The 18,238-nt window shown below is 39.6% G+C and overlaps 1 protein-coding gene across 1 annotated transcript in view; it reads left to right on the forward strand.

Moving 5' to 3' along the window:
- Positions 1-1,997: 1,997 nt before the first annotated feature.
- STARD13 (StAR related lipid transfer domain containing 13) overlaps positions 1,998-18,238 on the forward strand; it is a 494,525-nt gene continuing 478,284 nt past the window's right edge. The window contains exon 1 of the mRNA XM_058670870.1: positions 1,998-2,033. The gene's annotated coding sequence lies outside the window, so the exon portion shown is untranslated. The remainder of the gene's footprint in view (positions 2,034-18,238) is intronic.

Raw genomic sequence — 18,238 nt, forward strand, 5'->3', positions numbered from 1 at the left:
TCTAAGCCCTTTCAGGTACATTTTCCAATCAGCTGCATCTCTTCACGGAAAAAGAAACAGACCCATGGAGATCCCAAGACTTTCTTGGACTTACATTTGGTTCTTTGCACAACCAAAACCAGATTTGGGATGTTTCCTCCAGGTTCTTTCTTCTTCGGAATGGCATCCCAGTAAGGATGGTTGAATAGCTGAATAGTTAAAGATTCTTGCGAAGAGGAATCATGACTTCGTTCTTAGCCTTCGAATTTTACGGAGATTTAATAATTTTAACTCAGGCTTTTTCTTTTCCCCTTCCCTCTCATCCCTCCCCCTGCCCCATATTCCCCTTCATTTCCCTTCTCTGTTTCATCAAATACTTGTGGCACATTGTAGCAGGTGGATAAGTACAGAGATAAGAATGTGGCAGGCAAATAGCTTTCTGGCAATTGCATATCTTTATCCTATGAAAAGGTGTGTACTTCCTCTTCACAATGGCTTCCGGTTGCCTTGAAGCGAAGAGGCCACATGCAATGTTCAGTTTCATTTTACTGTTGGTTCTGGTGGGTCATAGTTAACAAGCATTATTGCACATATAATCACTAGCTTTCTTTCAATAAAACATCCTGGCATCTCTCATGGAGTAGGCAATTATTTAAGTTCTAGGATGAACCTATCACAGAACCTTCCTCCACACAAGCCAGGAACAGTAGTCAAATGCTAGAAGATACACCTTGCCTGTTATCTCCAGGTGCTGGTAGATACTTTTTCTTTTTTGGTAAGATTTATTTATTTATTTGAAAGTGAGGGGGTGAGGAGAAAGAGAGAAACACTTCCATCTGCTGGTTCTCTTTTCAAATGACCACGATAGTCAGAGCTGGGCCAATTTAAAACCAGGAGCCAGGAGCTTTTTTTGACTTTACCGTGTGGCTGCTGGGCTCCAAGCACTTGGGCCTTCCTCTGTTGCTTTCCTGGGCTCATTAGCAGGGAGCTAGATCAGAAATGCAAAATCTGATACTGTTTAGCTGCTGCACAAATGGGATGCTGGCACAATAGGTGGCAGCTTTTATCCACTAGGCCACAACACTGACTCTTCTGGTGGATTTTTTCCTTCATTGGAAAATCAGAGAAGAAGATCTTTCATCCACTGGTTCACTGCCCAAATGGCTGCAACAGCCAGATCTGAGCCAATCCAAAGCCAGGAGCCAGGAGATGCAAACCGGCATTTATATAGGATCCCAGCACATGCAAGACAAGGACTTTAGCCACTAGGCTACCGCACCGCCCACCAGGTAGATTCTTTCTTTCTTTCTTTTTTTTTTTTTAAGATTTATGTATTTTTATTGGAAAGACTGATACACAGAGAAAAGGAAAGACAGAGAGGAAGATCTTCTGTCTGATGGTTCACTCCCCAAGCGGGCACAAGGGCTGGAGTTGAGCCAATCCAAAGCCAGGAGCCAGGAGCTTCTTCCAGGTCTCCCACACGGGTGCAGGGTCCCAAGGCTTTGGGCCATCCTCAGCTGCTTTCCCAGGTCACAAGCAGGGAGCTGGATGGGAAGTGGAGCTGCCGGGATTAGAACCGGCGCCCATATTGGATCCTGGGGCGTTCAAGGCGAGGACTTTAGCCACTAGGCCACGCTGCCGGGCCCCCCGGATTCTTACTTGTTTTCCTTGTTCTCCAGGAAGCTAAACAACAAAATTCCTCTTTATTTTTAAGGAGTGGAAAAACAAATCTCAATAAAAACATGACAGTTTCAGATTAGCTAGAGCATTTTGTAATCCCTGCCTTCCCCTGGATCTCACCACGAGGTGCCTTGTGAGACTCACACCAAGGTTCATTTGCCACCTCCGACACGAAGAGCATGTGCAGACTGGAACAGGCTTTCGGGGAAGCCACTTCCCACATGTGCTCTCTGGTCTTCTCATTGGTATTCGGGAAGAGGAGGCTGGTTCTTTCAGGGAGCGGCTACTATGACAGCCCAGACTTCAAGAAAATAAATCCTGCACATTTGATGTACTCCTTTAAACTTAGACCTCTTTGGACCTGAATTGGAAAGGTAAGCAGAACTCAGCCATAATTCTTGAACTTTGAAACCGTGTGTGTAATTTGAGTCCGTTTCTTGGAAACTCTTTGTGGCTTAATGTGAAACTTTAACAAGCTGCCTAACCTTCTGCCTTTAAGAGTAACAGCTCACTGTCAAAATTACACACACTGCTTTTTTTTTTTTTTTTAAAGAAAAAAGAGAAAGACACTGCTTTAAAAAATTTAGAAAGTGCTCCATAATGAACTGGTCATGTAGATTTGTGAATTTTTTTTTGTAAGTGTGGAAGTGTCATGACAGGCTGGGTTTTCTCTCTGTTTGAAGTGTAATCATTTTGCTCATTGAAAAATTGTCAGATTGTCTTTGCCTCTTGAAAATGGGTCTGAGCACATGACCAATCCTGTAAAGGTAAAATCTTGTTGGAATTATAGCAAATGTCAGTTGAAATCTGTGAGTTGTTATCCCAGATATCTTAAGTGTCGCATGGACACGGGAGGGATTCGGTTCAACCTGCTGCTCCCCTTGTGTTGGCACTGTTCTGTGAGACGGGGAAAATCTGTTAGGATCAAGTGTTGGTGTGTGCGTGCCAGTTCCTTGTGATTGTAGCAAATTAAATTGTGAAGTTGGAAGCTATTACAGCACAGACTAAGAGCCAGGGATTTGTTCAACATAAAGTGCTGGAGAATAGGTTCAGCAGCATTTATGGTAATTACTTGTCTGATGTTGTTAATGAAGTCCCAGTAGTTCCATAGAAATCTAAAGGACCTTTTAACATCCTTGTTCAAGATTGACCTGACTCTAGAGGCGGAATATTCAGTGCTTTTAGCTTCCTCATGATCTGTTTCTAAGATGGCAATCCTGTGACATGTATAGCTGTCATAGTGGAAAACTAAGAGGTTGAAACTTCTTTTGGTGCTCTGGAAGCCTTACAGAAGATGTAACTATAGAGAAGCTATTCTCATTTATTAAATCTTTGTGCACCCCTTTCTACTCTCCTGCTTTTCTGTTGTCATATACACAGGGACTAAATGAATGGGTCCTTATCTCAAACTTCTCCCTGAGATCTCCAAACTCCCTTTCACATCCTTTACACAGAAAGTACCAGCCTGCATGCTCATGTCCTTGCACACAAGGCCATCAGTTCTTTCTCCACAGCGTTTCTGTCTTGTGACAGTGACAGCATTTTATATTTGTATCTGCATCCATAGTGCACACTCTGCAATGTAGGCTCTCTCTTACAGACTCACAAGAGGAACTCCAGAAAACTGTGGCTAAAGTCTGAAGGTCAACAGCTGGGGTGGGGTGGGGGCTGCAGACAGTAAATTTGGGACCTATCTTTTTTTCCCTAAGCTTTTTGTCTTCTAGGGTTAAGGTGTGATACCTGACCTGAAGTATTCTCATGGGCCTGGGTACTGATCAGCTGCGTAGAGGGCAGTGCAGGGAGTCCTTCACTCGAAGGATTGGAATGCTAGCTCCCTTTGGCGTAGATTCCAGGAAGAAAATGTTCCTAGTAGTCACACGTTCTGGAATTCAGGGTCTCTGGAATTAAGAATGCCTGCCTGAGGATTTTTCCTTATTTTTCTTGTTCCTCTGCTTGCTATTGTCAGCATAAATTTTTTTTAAAATGGGTTCAAGCAAAAAATTGAATATTCCTGAGGAAGTAAGTGAAGCTGGAGCTGTTTACTTTCTGCTATGAGAACACCCAAGATGTAGGCTCTGAAGGATAGCAGTGAACTTGGATCTGCATTCCAATGCCCCCATCTCCTCCCTGGAAGAGTTATTTTTAACTTGACAACATTTCTACACATCTACAATCCAAATACCCTGTAAGTGAGAATAAATATTTAAGAAACATGTTAGTTTCCTTAACCAGGCACCACATCAGAGCCATTCTCAGGCATTTCTTATTCTAATAAAATGAGGAGAAGGAAAAAGAAAAAGAGGGGAAAACAAAAGCAAAATATACGCCTACTGGGTATTATGACATTAAATTGCAACAATTTTCACTGGATTCTCTTATAGATAAAATGGAAAATAATTTAGTCATTCAGCTTTACCCAATGTGGATTAGTAGGTAAAACCAAGTAAAGTGTGATCTAGCACCCTCCTGCCTGATAAGAACAACAGCAGCACTCCTGAACAGTTTAGGAGTGGTTGAGAGGCTCTTTTTGTAACTCCTGCATGCTTTCTTTCTCAGATGGCTATATCTGTACACCCTGAAAAGGGCCAAACCACAGCCCCAGTCCCTGGAATTTCATTCATTTTTTAAAAGAAATAGTAGTAATAATGCTAAGAGAGGCAAGGGAAAAGTAAAATTTGGAAATCTATGCGGAGAGAAAATGTTAAATGAATATACTGTTCTTTAGTTGATTCTTGTGGAAATGCCAGAGACTAGAGAAGTTGAATAATTTCCCTGAGAATCAGTCAGTATGACATGCTAGGAATAAAATGCCTACACAGCATTCTAGCTTACTGTGTCAGCATTTACTTTCAAGTAGGAGATTGTTTCCCATTGGTGTCTCTAAAGCCCTTCAATGGAACATACATATATGTATGCAAAAATTTACACTACTGTAGAAGTTTCTGAAAATGGCAAGATTCTAAAATGGGTCACTGAGGGAATGATTTGCAGAACGTCCCAAAGAGTTGTTCACGGATGCCCAGGCTCCATCACAGATCCATCAAACAGGAAATCATCTAGAGTCACACTGTTTCTTTCTTTCTTTTTGTTTGTTTGTTTGTTTTTGTTTTGTTTTGTTTAGTCTGTTGTTGGCCTGGTAGAAATGTATAACCCATTACTTAGCAAAAAGGCATTTGGGTAAATAGTTTGTTCAACACAAGAAGTAAATTGGTCTAAAATAAATTATATCCCACTGTTAGGTATTCAAGAATATTTCCTAAAACACAGGACAGCTTTACAACTTCTTAAGTATGTTTAAACATTATGTTGTAATTTTAGCACTTTGTATATGCTAAATTGATCTTTGAACCATTGTGTATAATGAAAAATTTGAACAATGAAATAATGGTTTGGTGACAAGCTAAGTTGGTTGTAATAGTGGCTAATTATTTGAAACTAACAGAGTGGCTGAGCAGCTGGCCATGGGAACAAGCATTCAGCAGAGCATTTAAGGCTTCTGAGCTGTATGTGCACATTCCATATCAGAGTGCCTGAGTCTGAGTTCTGGCTCTGCTTCCAGTCCAGTTTCCTGCCAGTGCAGACTTGGAAAGCTGCAGGTGATGGCTCAAGTATTCGGGTCTCAGTTAGACACATGGGAGATGTGGTAACTTCTAGTATTTGCCTTTAGTCTCACCAAGTCCTATCTGTTGCAGACATTTGAGGGGAAAGACCCAGCAGATGAAAAATCTTTCTGTCTCCACTTTTCAAAATAAAAATATTTAATCAACTCCAGTGATAAGTGTTGTTTCAGTCTTTTCAAATGAGCCACAAGTAAACAACATACATTATGATAAAACAATAAATATAAATTAGTAAAACTTTGTGAATACAACCTTGTTCTAGTAATGCCAGACAGTGATTGACCATGAATGGATGATAAACCCCTGTATGCTTTTCTTATGATATCTTAACTATATGATATTTATAGTTGTTGGACATGGCAGTCTGCTAATTAATTGCTGAACTTTCAGATTCTTTCCGTTATTTTACATAAAAGCAATGACTAATTGAAGGAACAGTCTAGAAGTAAGTTAGAAGTAAGAAATCAAACTATTGAAAAAACAGAGACTGATTAAAATATACAAGGTGTAAAGTGGGTGGTGATTCTGTCTAGTAATCATGTACACAAAAATGATCAACTGAAAAAACAAAGCTGATTGGCATTATTCCTTTTTATAAAAATCATTGTTTTAACAAAATTGCCTTTCATGTAAATTAATTTTTGTGAAATAGTTTTAGCAAAATTGTAGCAGGCCAATTTATTGAGAAATAATAATTCAAGCAGAAACAATAAACAAAATACATTTGACTTCAATAGGGCATTTTGTAATCATTCATGGTATCATTAAAGACAAGATTAAGAAACATGCTCCATAAATGCCGTTGGGCAGAGTAACAATTGGTTGAATGAACATACTTAAATAGAATTTATTACAAACTTGATGGAAGAAAGTGACATATCAAAACTATGATTGATCTATCCTAATAATCATTTCTATCAGGTTCTTGGATAAATGTTTAATAAATTTTGGATATTAACCCAAAAGAAATAATATGTTCATGTGTTGTCAACATCAAAATCCAAACAGATTTGAAAGATTGGAATAATGATCAGATATGAGTATACCAATATAACAGTGATTAGCTATAAGGTCCTTATTGTTTGGATCAGTTGGTATAAATGTCCAAGTCTTCCATGGAAGAGCCCGTGGAGTAAGACCTTGTGAAATAAGACCTTAGAATTTTTGCTTGAAAGTACATTCCATATGCAAACACAAAGAAGACAATCTGGCATCTTTAGCAAGTGCATTCAAGCAATATTAATCTGCCTAATTGTATTAGTTTATCACATATTGCTTAATCTTGTGTGCAGTAATACCATGAAGGATTTACAAAATGCCCCATTGAAGCTCAGTGCGAACTTAGGTGACATTATTAAAATCACAGAGGAGTGGAAGATGGGATGTATATCTTGGGCTACTTTGTCCTTGTATTGTGTGTAAGTCATCCCTGAGCTAACCTGCACTACAAATGATTAGCTATCCTGAATGATGAATCTAAAACTTGCTACTTCAAAAATTCTGGTTTAAATGCTGTAGAAGTGTCTATGGGCTAATATGGAAAAGAAGGTAGTAGATTACAGGAGTAATCTTCAAATCGGTAGAAGAGTAAAGAATAATGATTAGACTTTTTGTAATAAAGTAGGATTGGGCAGTCTGGGAGTTTTGGCAAGAGGACTTGGTTAAACATACTTATTTTCATCCCAATGTGACTATGAGCATAGGCAAGCCTCTAGAAGGTGGCGAAACAAGCCATGAAGGTAGACATGGACTGTTTGAGATCCAGGAAATGCCATGTTACATACTGGCCAAAACCAGGCACCAGAGACCCAAGAAGGCAGGAGCACATTCCAATGGGCTTAAGGACTCAGAAGAAAGGGTTGCCAATCATCCACAACTGTTTATGTACTGAACACAGGTGTTGGCTTTCCTTTTGATTTATTTCCACAATGGTCCCTTTCCTATGTTTCTATTCCTTTTCTTGCACTTGCATCTACAGATTTCTGGCCCCATACAGAGTGTGTTTGACTCTGATTTTCCTCAGCATGGTCTGATTATGGTTGTTATGTTTTGTTGTTGTTGTTTTATTTTTATGTATTTTGTTTATTTCAGAGTCAGAGTAACAGAGAAAGGGAGAAACAGAAATGAAGAGATCTTCCACAGGTTGCCTGATGTGGGGGGCTGGGCCAGGTGAAAGCCTGCTTTTCCAGGCACACTGGCAGGAATCTTGATTAGAAGTGGAGCAGCTGGGTCTCGGACTAGCATTCTGACATAGAATCTAGCTTCACAGGTCGTGATGACTCAACTCAGTGCAGCACAATGCTGACCCGGATTTCTGCTGTTGTAAATTTGATGTCATTGTAAAGAAAGTAATTCCTTGGTTTGGCTTAGAGTAGAGTTAGGATAAGATCCAGTCTTGTCATTTGCTAGCTTTGGAAAATGCATATCTCAGCCTTTTTTTCCATGGTTAAAAATAAATAAATAAATAAATAAGTAAAAATAGTATTAACTATTAGAATTGCCGTGAAAGTAAAAATAAAGCAACATTGGTGAGCCACACAAGCACAGTGTCTGGCTAGTTCAACAAAAATGTTAATTGTTATCATTGCTATTTTATTCCTTTTTTCAATGATTTCTCAACAGATTCAACATAGCTTGTAGATACACTCTAAGAATATCATGTATTGCCTTCCTACTGCCCTCCCTCCCTCTTCTATCTATTCCACCCACCTTCCCTCACTCTCTCTTCCTTTCCTTTTCTTTTAGTCTTTGAGATAATATCATATAAATGAACATTACAGTATTTTTAACTAGCTGCTATTAACCCTCTTCCTCATCACCCCTCCCCCTGCAGACAGAACCAACACTGCTATAAAGTAGCACAAGACCTTCCCACTTGGTGCAATTATGATAATTAACCAATTATCCTTGAAATGAAAGGTGCCACCCAGGCAGCTTCAATAAAATAAGGTAGTCAGAAAGACAAGTGACTACAGGGTATAGCATGAAAAAAAAAAATGGAATCAAAATATGTTTATTTGGGGGCAAAAAAAATCTGAGCATAGCTTTTTTTACAATGTACATTTCTATGAACTCTTTGAAGATTGCTCATCCTTCATTCATTCATAGTGTCCCAAAACTCATTCCCTTTCATCTTTTTGGAACATAAGCTCTTGGAGCCCACTCATTCCTAGGAGGCCGTGGGTAAGACTCGACAGATTCAAGGTTTTTTTTATTCTCTGTAGAAGTTCATGAGATCAGTATAACAAGCTGCTATGTTATTGTAATCCAGCTTGAACGGTTACAAACACAGTCTCATCTAGGTAAAGGTAGAAGGGAATGAGTTTTGAGACACTGAGTGAAGGACATCACTCATTGCTGTGAGGGATCTTCAAAACGGAGGCTCCATTTTTTACATGGATATTTGAAAGAATTGGTTGTTGAGGACAAAATACTAACAATTATTCAGGATTCATTATAATAAGAAAAATGTATAATAGACTGCATGGTAAATATTTTTTACCAATGACTGCAGCCCTTTTTATATTTTTACATCTCTAAATTTGGGAAGCATTTTATGACAGATGGCAAGTGATAATTTAATTAACTATATTTTTTTCATTCTTAGAGATATGTAATCTAATGTTACATCTCACAGCGTTGGTATCTTAGAAATGAAGAAATGGGACAGAGGGAAAGCTAAATGGACATTACCTGCACACACACAAATCTATAAAACTGTCTGCTTAACTGCCAGCAAGGCTCTCTACACAAACAAGAAAATGAACCAAATTGAAAGTAAATTGAGTATACAAGCTCTGAGAGAGTAAAGCTGACATTCTAACACACCAGGGTACAGCCAGGAGAGTCTAGAAAGGAGAGAGAAAGCACTTAGGGGTTTTATCCCAAAGGGCACACAAGCGTACCTTCATGAGGATGGAATATGAAGCTTGATTTTTCTCTGGTTCTAGCTACCTGTCCCTTAACTAAACTGCCATTGTCAAATCCTCCTGCCCTTATCATCACTGTAGTCCTCACTTACCACCCAGGCTTTCAGAAGATTTTTAAATGGAAGAACAGAAGTGTCACTGTGTGGTGAGTGTAATAAGAGAGTGAAGGAGGTGGTCCTAAGGGCCAGGATCCACATGATGCAGTTGATTTAGTCAGATGAAGAGCAGCAGGTGCATTTCTATGACTGCACCTTTCCTGTGTTACATCATTTCATAGGACCTAGGACTAGCCACAGTGCCTTTGAGCCACTGGCTGAGGATTCCTTGAACCTCGGTTTCCTCATCCTGAAAACCATTGGACTGACATAATGATGGTTTTCCTGGAACGTAAGCCTTCATGACTTCATGATGGCTTGACTTGTTTTTAAGATACATTTATTTATTTGTTTAAAAGTCAGAGAAATGAAGTGGAAGCCAGGGGGGTGGCAACTGATTTTTCTTCTGCTGATTCACTTCTCAGATGCTGACAATAGCCAGGTCTTGGCCGGGCTGAAGCTCGCAACTCCATTTAGGTCTATGACATGGAAGATAGGTAACTAAGTATTTGGACTGTCATGTCCTGCTTTACCAGGAAGGAACATTAGCAGGAGGCTAATGAATAGCTAGCTGTGAATCTACCCAACTGGTGCCAGTGTCATAAGCAGTGAATTAAGCTGTGATATGCTATCATTTTGTTTTTATTGCTTTGTGAGGACTGAACATTTTTTACAACTTTGTTAAAAGTTTTGTCTTATTACCTGAAGTAGTGTGACACAGAGTTAGTGCTCAACACATGCTGAATGAATTACTAAATGGATGGATGAATTTTAGTTCCCAAACTCTGGGACCATTCCCAGGGAGATTGTACCTTCAGTAGCTGCACATGATCTAAGTACATCCACCGACACAGTGTTTTCCAAATAAATGCTTCACCATTTGTCAAGTGTACAAATTATGCCATGGTTAATAATATCTGTGAAACCGTCTACTTAATGTAATATAGCACTTCATGAACTTCATTGACAATATTAGCAAATATTATACAGCATTTAAGCTTTTCAAACACTTTAAGCTCTTTTAAAGACATTAACCACTTTAATCTTTCCAACACTCCATGCCATAAATGATTCTCCCTATTATCACATAGGAGGATATTGAAGAAAAGAATGATGGAATGATGGAGCTGGCATTCAAATATAGACCAAATGAATGGAGTTTTACTTCTACCAAGCAGTTTCCTTTTAGCTCAATGTAGTAAATTTTTGTCTGGCCTTTGAGATAACTTCCACTGTACAGTTTACTGCTGATAAGTATGTTAGTGACATTCAAGCAGCAGTCCAAAAGGAATCCATAGAAACATTGACCATTTCTCCCTAGATAATTGGAGGCAACCTGGGACAGTAGAGATTTGGAACCATTTCCTGTACTTCCCAGCAATTTTATCAGAAGTTCTTGGGTCAGAGGAATGCTTGGTACTTGCCACATGGCTAGTCTCATTTTATCAGCAGCTTTTCTCACTTGGGAAGTAAGTCTGAAGTCATCTTTTACGTTAGTTTATTTCAGGTCAAGTGCAGAGTCCGTTGACATTCAGCCTAGAGTTTGCATTGGACAAGCCCAGTGACAATGACTTATGACCTTCCCCTTGGGACTCTCATTAGCCAAAAGTTATGGCACGAGAGAGACTCTTAGAGAGTGACAGAGCTTAGAACTTGTTTTATTTTAAGCTTAATGGGTCTCTCTTCTCTCATTTTAGATCAGTCCTTTCTCAATGGCTGCTTCTGAAAGCCAGAAGCTCTCAGTTGGTTAAACATTAGTTTGCCTCATTATGGAAAGAAAAAATGGGAAAGATAGAAAAAGTAGTTTCTCCTGTAAGAGCAAAAAATTTCTAGGTAGTAATCACTTAATTGTCTGAAATATTAGACATTGCCTTTCTGTTGAAGTTAATCAGTACAAAGAAATTGACAGGAAAAGGGAGCTGTAGAATGGGATAACTTAAATAGTTCTATTAGTTACTTAAAAGTGATCATTAAATTTTAGTCATAATATGGTTGTGCATTATTTTCTTATTTGAGAAAAAAGAGAGGGAGAGAAAGCTCTCTTACCCATTGTTATGTTCTCCAAATGGTAGGAACACAGTCCAGTTCTCGTGTATAGATGACAGAAACCCAGTTGCTTGAGCCAGCACCACTGCCTCACAGGCTCTGCATTAGCAGCACTGCCAATCTACGGTCAGGAATGGAAGCTGGGGTGAGAGCTTCTCAACTACTAGGCCAAACACATGCCCCATGTTTTGATTTTTATATTTTCATCAGCTAACTAGCTTGCTGTGTGTTTTATAACCTTAGATCAAGAGTTATATTTTTCATCATATTTATTGAAAGCAAGAAGAATGCTACAGAGCTGCTCTGCTGCAGATTTATAACAGCGTAAAGTGCCAAGGATTTCAGGGATTCTTCAATTCTAACTTCGCTGAACAAGGGGGTGTTAGATAGAACTTGATCAAGAGCTCAACATTAAATAAGAAAATGGACTACACCCTCGAGAAATCTGGGTTCTGTTATTGAATGTTTCCTGGGTAGTTCCCTGACCTTGGCATGGTGACACCAAGAACAGGTAGCCACTTCATTTACTCACCTTAATTCTCATCATTGTGACGTCTGGTTTACTAAAGGGTATTCACATATTACCTCACTTTATACTTTTGGTCAGAATAATACGAGATAAAGATTCAGTGTTTCTCTAAGGTTTGGTAAGTAAAGTTCAAAGCAGGCAGTTGACTTGTTCCAAATTACAAGAACAAGAAAGGAGACAGGATTGAAATCAAGATGTATGAGATTTTTTTTCAAGATGAGAAAGAGCCTTGTTAAATTCCATCACGTGAAATAGGCTCTGAATATCTTAAAGGAAATTTTCACCAAATCCAAAACAACAGTTCTTTTTCTACAATTTTAACACAATTCGTACAAAACTAAATATAATTTGTGTAACTATTGGCTAAATGTAGGACAAAGGTGTCTCCCTTTGTTTTGAAAGTTTACCATAAGATTGTTTTCTGACTGCATACCATTCATTTTCCACATACAAAATGTTATAAATATATCAGAGCAGCTAAATATTTAGCTTGCTTGCAGCATTTTTATTCCTTAAAATGATCCTTCATTTTTTCTTGTCTATAAACTATTTTGGCTCATTTACTTAAATGAGTTCAAAGATTTCTATCACTGAAAGCAATATTGTTGGAAATTAGAAAATTAATTCCTGGTAAAGTTGCATCGAGCCAAACTACTGTCAGTTGTGAATGAGACTAAGTACTTCATCTTACCCTTACCATTATGAGATTTGGTATTGCATCAAAGCATCATTAAATTGATAGATAAAACAGTGTTTCATTTTAACTTGTATCACTGCAAACTACTTTTGAGACTGGATATATTTTCGAATATTCATTTGCATTTTATATGTCCTCTTTAGGAAAATTTTAGGTCTTCCTACCCATTTGAGTATTGTGGTTCTGTCAGTTTTAAAATTAATGGGTATTTGCTTTCAAAATTATTTTTCACCTTTTCTGATGCCTTCTTCTGCAGCAGCCTATAGGGGAGCTGTAGAGCAAAGGGCACCCCTTGCTCTCACAGACTTTGCTGGATTGTTTTCTCAGAAAGAAACTAAAAATTGAGGGTAAAGCCTGCTAGACAGGCAAAGTGTTTCTTCAATGGAGCTATTTGCAAGTCCTTAAAAAGCTTTCCACCCTCTGATTTTATGTCCTCAGTAAAAACTTACCCATGTCTGGACTACATTCAAGTCCATAGCAAACACTGGACTAAGCCATGGAAATGGGAAAATATGAAGGCGGAGTAAATGCACTTAGAACAAAGGAGGGGTACACTGGGCACTTGACCAAGTGCTTCCAGGCTCTTCTGGTCAAGGTTGAGGAAAAGAGAATTCACACTTTCAGGTTCTTTCCAATATTCCCAGTAGTCTTTCAACTGTAGCATTTTTAGACCTAAAGCACACTTTCACTTCTGTTGCAAACAATGCCATTGAGTATGTACATCTAATCAAATTAACAGAGGTTTGATGATTCTAATACTGATTTGGAAACTCAGATAATTTTGGGGATAGACCAAAAATAATTTCACTTCTTGAAGAGATATGGGAGCCTCTGTCTACATTAGAATAGCCATTTTTTTTTTTCCTTTTTGGAAGTTCTTGTCCCTATACTATTGACATCCTTCTCCTTGTGTTCCCCTAAACTCAGAGTACATTCCTCCCTATAGAGTCAGTGCACACCCTACAATATTCAGAACAAACCAGCAGTTAATAATTTAGGTTGGAGTTTGCCTTGTCGTCTTGGTTGCTCTCCCCTTAACTGTCCTCACAAACCCTTCTTTTCAGGTTGATAACCTGATCAACTTTCAAAGGAAAGCCACAAATTGAAATGCAAATTATCTATGTGTTATCTTTTACCTGTAACTCTATCGCTAACAAACAGTTGTTGGAGTCAGCTGGGAGACTCCCGTGTCACCAGGCTCAGCTCGCACCACGATAAGTGGTGGCCTAGTGGCTAAAGTCCTCACTTTGCACCCACCAGGATCCCATATGGGCGCTGGTTCTAATCCAGGCAGTCCCGGTTCCCATCCAGCTCCCTGCTTGTGGCCTGGGAAAGCAGGATGGCCCAGAGACTTGGGATTCCTGAATTCTGGATTTGGATCAGCTCAGCATGTGCGATTACAGCCTCTTGGGGAGGAGTCATTGGACGGAAGAACTTTCACTCTGTCTCTCCTCCTCTCTGTACATCTGCCTTTGCAATAAAAATAAATCAATCTTAAAAAAAATAAATAAGTGGCTTTGGAACCATGCTGTTTGAGTTCAAGAGCAGTTTGTTCTGTTTTTATTAGTTAATGACCCAACCTATGAGATCCTGCTCTTTGTGTAACCTTCTTGAAAGAAATCCAGGGAATGGGTTTACAGAAAAAAATATTTAGCACCTAGTTAAATGTGAATTTTAGGTTAAAAATTTTTAGTGTCTTGCTGTCTTGAGTATCTTCTGGAAACCACTGAAAGACAGTATTTTATTGTTCTAAAATTCCAGTTTAAAGAGGTGACTCATATTTTCCTTTGCTACATTTGACAATTCTACCAAGAAGACAACACTGTCCAGAAACTACCAGCACAGAAGAAGCAGTTACTTAGCATCTTTGCTCCTTGGCAGTGCAGTGAGAGCCACTACCAAGTGTTAGCATCAAAGAAAGGAAGCATACCACCAAGGGCCCATACCTGCCCAGGATCACGGGCAAACACTCAGGGACAATAAGTCACACGAGAAGATATGGAACGTTTCTAACATGGAATTACGATGAGAGATGGTTTAACTACTGTAGAAATTTTAACAATCAGGGAAGTTTGAACATGGGAAGTCTATTACCATGAAACTGTGAGAACAAGCACAGATTATAACTGTATTTCAAAAACACAAATTTTTGCTCAATGTCCCTGTCATCATGAAATGTGAATTCAGTTCAGAAAAGATACATAGGCACAAACCAACTAAAATAAAAATTACAGTTCTGCTTGGGCCAAGGCCTTGTTAGCAGCAGCTTTCTGGGCATACAGCATAGCTGAGCCAACCACACCCACTACCTGGCCTTTACTCTCCTCTCTCAGAGTTACCCCGAGGACCTCTTAACTTTTCAAACTCTCTGTTCAAACACAGCACTGGCATCTCTGGAATTTCATGAAGATTGCTATCAGAGAACAGCATGTGAAACCCCATCAGTGAAGACCTAAACATGCGAACAACCAAGATCTAAGAATTTTATTTTGTTTACAACTGGATTTTCCAGTATGTAGTGTATAGAAAGTTGTGTTTTATCATAAGCTGGCATAGCTGCTGGTAGGTGGGATGTAATGAAGGGAAAAACTTGGTTTGGCTTAGTTAGTCCAATGTCATCCTCCTAGAGAGAGAGAAAAAAAAAGCAAAACAAAAACCAGGAAACAAAAAGCAGCTGCAACTGATACCTGAAAAGTTTTGAAACATGGATTCCCCTAAATTATGAGCCTACTTTCAATCTGTCTCTAATTGCATCCCAACAAACGTGTGCTTTTGTAGTCCTGGTATCTTTGGTGGGTTATGTCTTACTGAGATGAAGAGTAAAAGTATTTGGGAAAAGATCCCCTAGGCTGAGTCAGAACAGCTGCAAAACTCAGTGAATTAAAAAGAAATTGTTTGAGAGGGAACAGTACCATCTGCTGATTCATTTTCCGAATTCCCCAATAACCTAGGCTAGGCTAGAACTAAACCAGGAGCACAGAACGCAGCCTAGGGCTGCCAAATACTCAACAGGGACTCGGTTCTTGAGGCATCATCTCCTGTCTGCTACAGTGTGTGTTGAGCAGGAAGCTGGACTCAGAAACAGAATCAGGACTTTAGGCACTCTGGTAGAAGATGTGAGCACCCCACATGGCTTTTTTTTTTTTTTTTAACTAAGTCAGATATACAGAGAGGAGAAGAGAGAGGAAGATCTTCTGTCCGATGGTTCACTCCCCAAATGAGCACAATGGCCTGTGCTGTGCCAATTCAAGACCAGGAGCCAGGAGCCAGGAACTTCCTCCAGGTCTCCCATGAGGGTGCAGGGTCCCAAGGTTTTGGGCTGTGCTCGACTGCTTTCCTAGACCACAAGCAGGGAGCTGGACGGGGAGTGGAGCTGGGTTAGAACTGGTGCCAATATGGGATCCTGGTGCACTCAAGGCAAAGACTTTAGCCACTAGGCCACCACGCTGCCTCCCCCCCCCAACCCAACGTGGTATCTTAACTGCTGGGTCAGATACCCACCCTAATTTAACTTAGAGAATTCTCTAACCTGTGTTCCTATTAAGCTGCCTACTCAGATTTCCAGGACTTTATTTGACCTGGAAGCATGAACTTAGTTTAATCACTCTTGCTCTTTCTGGTGATGCTTATAACCTAATTTTTTATTTATTTATTTATTTTTTTTTTTTTAAAGATTTATTCATTTTATTCCAGCCAGATATACACAGAGGAGAGACAGAGAGGAAGATCTTCCGTCCGATGTTTCACTCCCCAAGTGAGCCGCAACGGGCCGATGCGCGCCGATCCGAAGCGGGGAACCTGGAACCTCTTCCGGGTCTCCCACGCGGGTGCAGTGTCCCAATGCATTGGGCCGTCCTCGACTGCTTTCCCAGGCCACAAGCAGGGAGCTGGATGGGAAGTGGAGCTGCCGGGATTAGAACCGGCGCCCATATGGGATCCCGGGGCTTTCAAGGCGAGGACTTTAGCCGCTAGGCCACGCCGCCGGGCCGATAACCTAATTTTTTAAATGGTAAACTTTTCAAATATTGTAATTTCAAAAGAGTGTGCTAGTCAAACAAAACTAATGTGTAAGCTGGAAATTTACGTAAGGTATGAAGATTGTGAAAGGTTTGCAAAACTGTTAGGTAGTTTTTTTATACTGATCTTCATCTTTTTTTTTCCTTCCATCCCTTCTATCCCTTCCTTACTGCCTTCTTTTCTACCTTTTTTCCTCTTTTCTCCCTTCCTCCCTCCCTCTCTCCCTTCCTTCCTTCCTTCTTTTCATAAAGAATAACTGAACAGCCACAATTTCCAGGGATCTAGATGCAGAGCAGAGTAAAGCTGACTACATCATGTCAGAATTTAGATTCTGGCCAGACAGGAGTAGGTAGAGGCAGTGAGTAGAATAAATCATAAATCATTAGAATACATAGTGTTAACTACTATGGAGAAAACCAAAGGCAGAAGAGGGACAAGGAGTGGGGTCCTTGTTGCCCGGTTACTGAGATGGGAGTGTAGTGGGAGAAGAGCAAGCACAAGGCAGGAGTAGGGCTGATGAGGGCCAAGAATGGTCAGTGATGTTAATTTGCTTCAGTGTTTCTGTTTACACCCTGTCCTTCTAATTCATTTCTCACTTCATACATATTCTTGCTAATCTCTCAGTGAAATCAACAATATCATTTCCCTGAAGACTTCAGGCCTTCAGTACTACCCAAGCAGTTCTGGGAACCAGTTGCAGGACATCCATCTGGCTTTATGTATCTTAGGCACCTGTGGACATGTACCAACGTTTGCATTTGCTGAGTAATTCATTCATTCATAGGTCTGCCATGTTCCAATTACTCAGAAATCAAAGACAAAAAGAGATGCTGATCTTACCCCTCGATGAGCAGACATCTAACAAACAAAAATAAGCATCTGTGATGGAATTAAATGTCCCGGATGTTCAAGGATATTGTGTATTTACACAACAGGAGCACAACAAGGGAGGGAATGAATGATTGTTCCTATTTGGAGAGATGAGAGTTGGCATGGGCTGGAAAGAAAGGCACTATAAATGTCTTAATTTGAGATCGAAGTAAGGATTTACAAAATCTCCATTAATGAAGACTTTGCAAGCCAATACATTTTGATGATAATATCTCAGCCTTTGGATTGGTCTAGAATTGGTCAGGAAAAATTTCCATCAGTTCTTGCAAATAAGTGTACTTCTTTTCTGAATGAACTATCCATTACTGCAGCTTTGATTCCAACTCAGATCAGATTGTGTTTCCTTTGTATTTGGCCACTGTTAACACGTATTGCACATTTCTTTTTGCATGAGCACATGCTCTTTTCTCTTTTGTGCATAGATAGGAAATGAGTTTCTGGGTAATATGGTCATTCTGTTTTTAAGTGCCCAAGGAAGCCAACTGTCTCTGAGATATGGCTTCCTTATGCTGCTCTCTCATTTTTTCATAGGCTCATCAGCACTTATTATTGTCTGTCTTTTTAATTATGTCCATTCTAGTCGTTATCAAGTAATTTCAATTTGTTTTGATATGCACTTCTCTAACAACTACTGAGGTTGGGCAACAGTGATGGGCATGGTGCCTGTTTGTATGTCTTCTTAAGGAAGTATTTATTTGAATATTTTGCCCATTTTGGTTATTTCTCCTTTGATTGCTGAATTTCAAGAGTTCTCT

Source organism: Ochotona princeps, chromosome 12 (assembly GCF_030435755.1).
Source record: "Ochotona princeps isolate mOchPri1 chromosome 12, mOchPri1.hap1, whole genome shotgun sequence".
NCBI classification, from domain to species: domain Eukaryota; kingdom Metazoa; phylum Chordata; class Mammalia; order Lagomorpha; family Ochotonidae; genus Ochotona; species Ochotona princeps.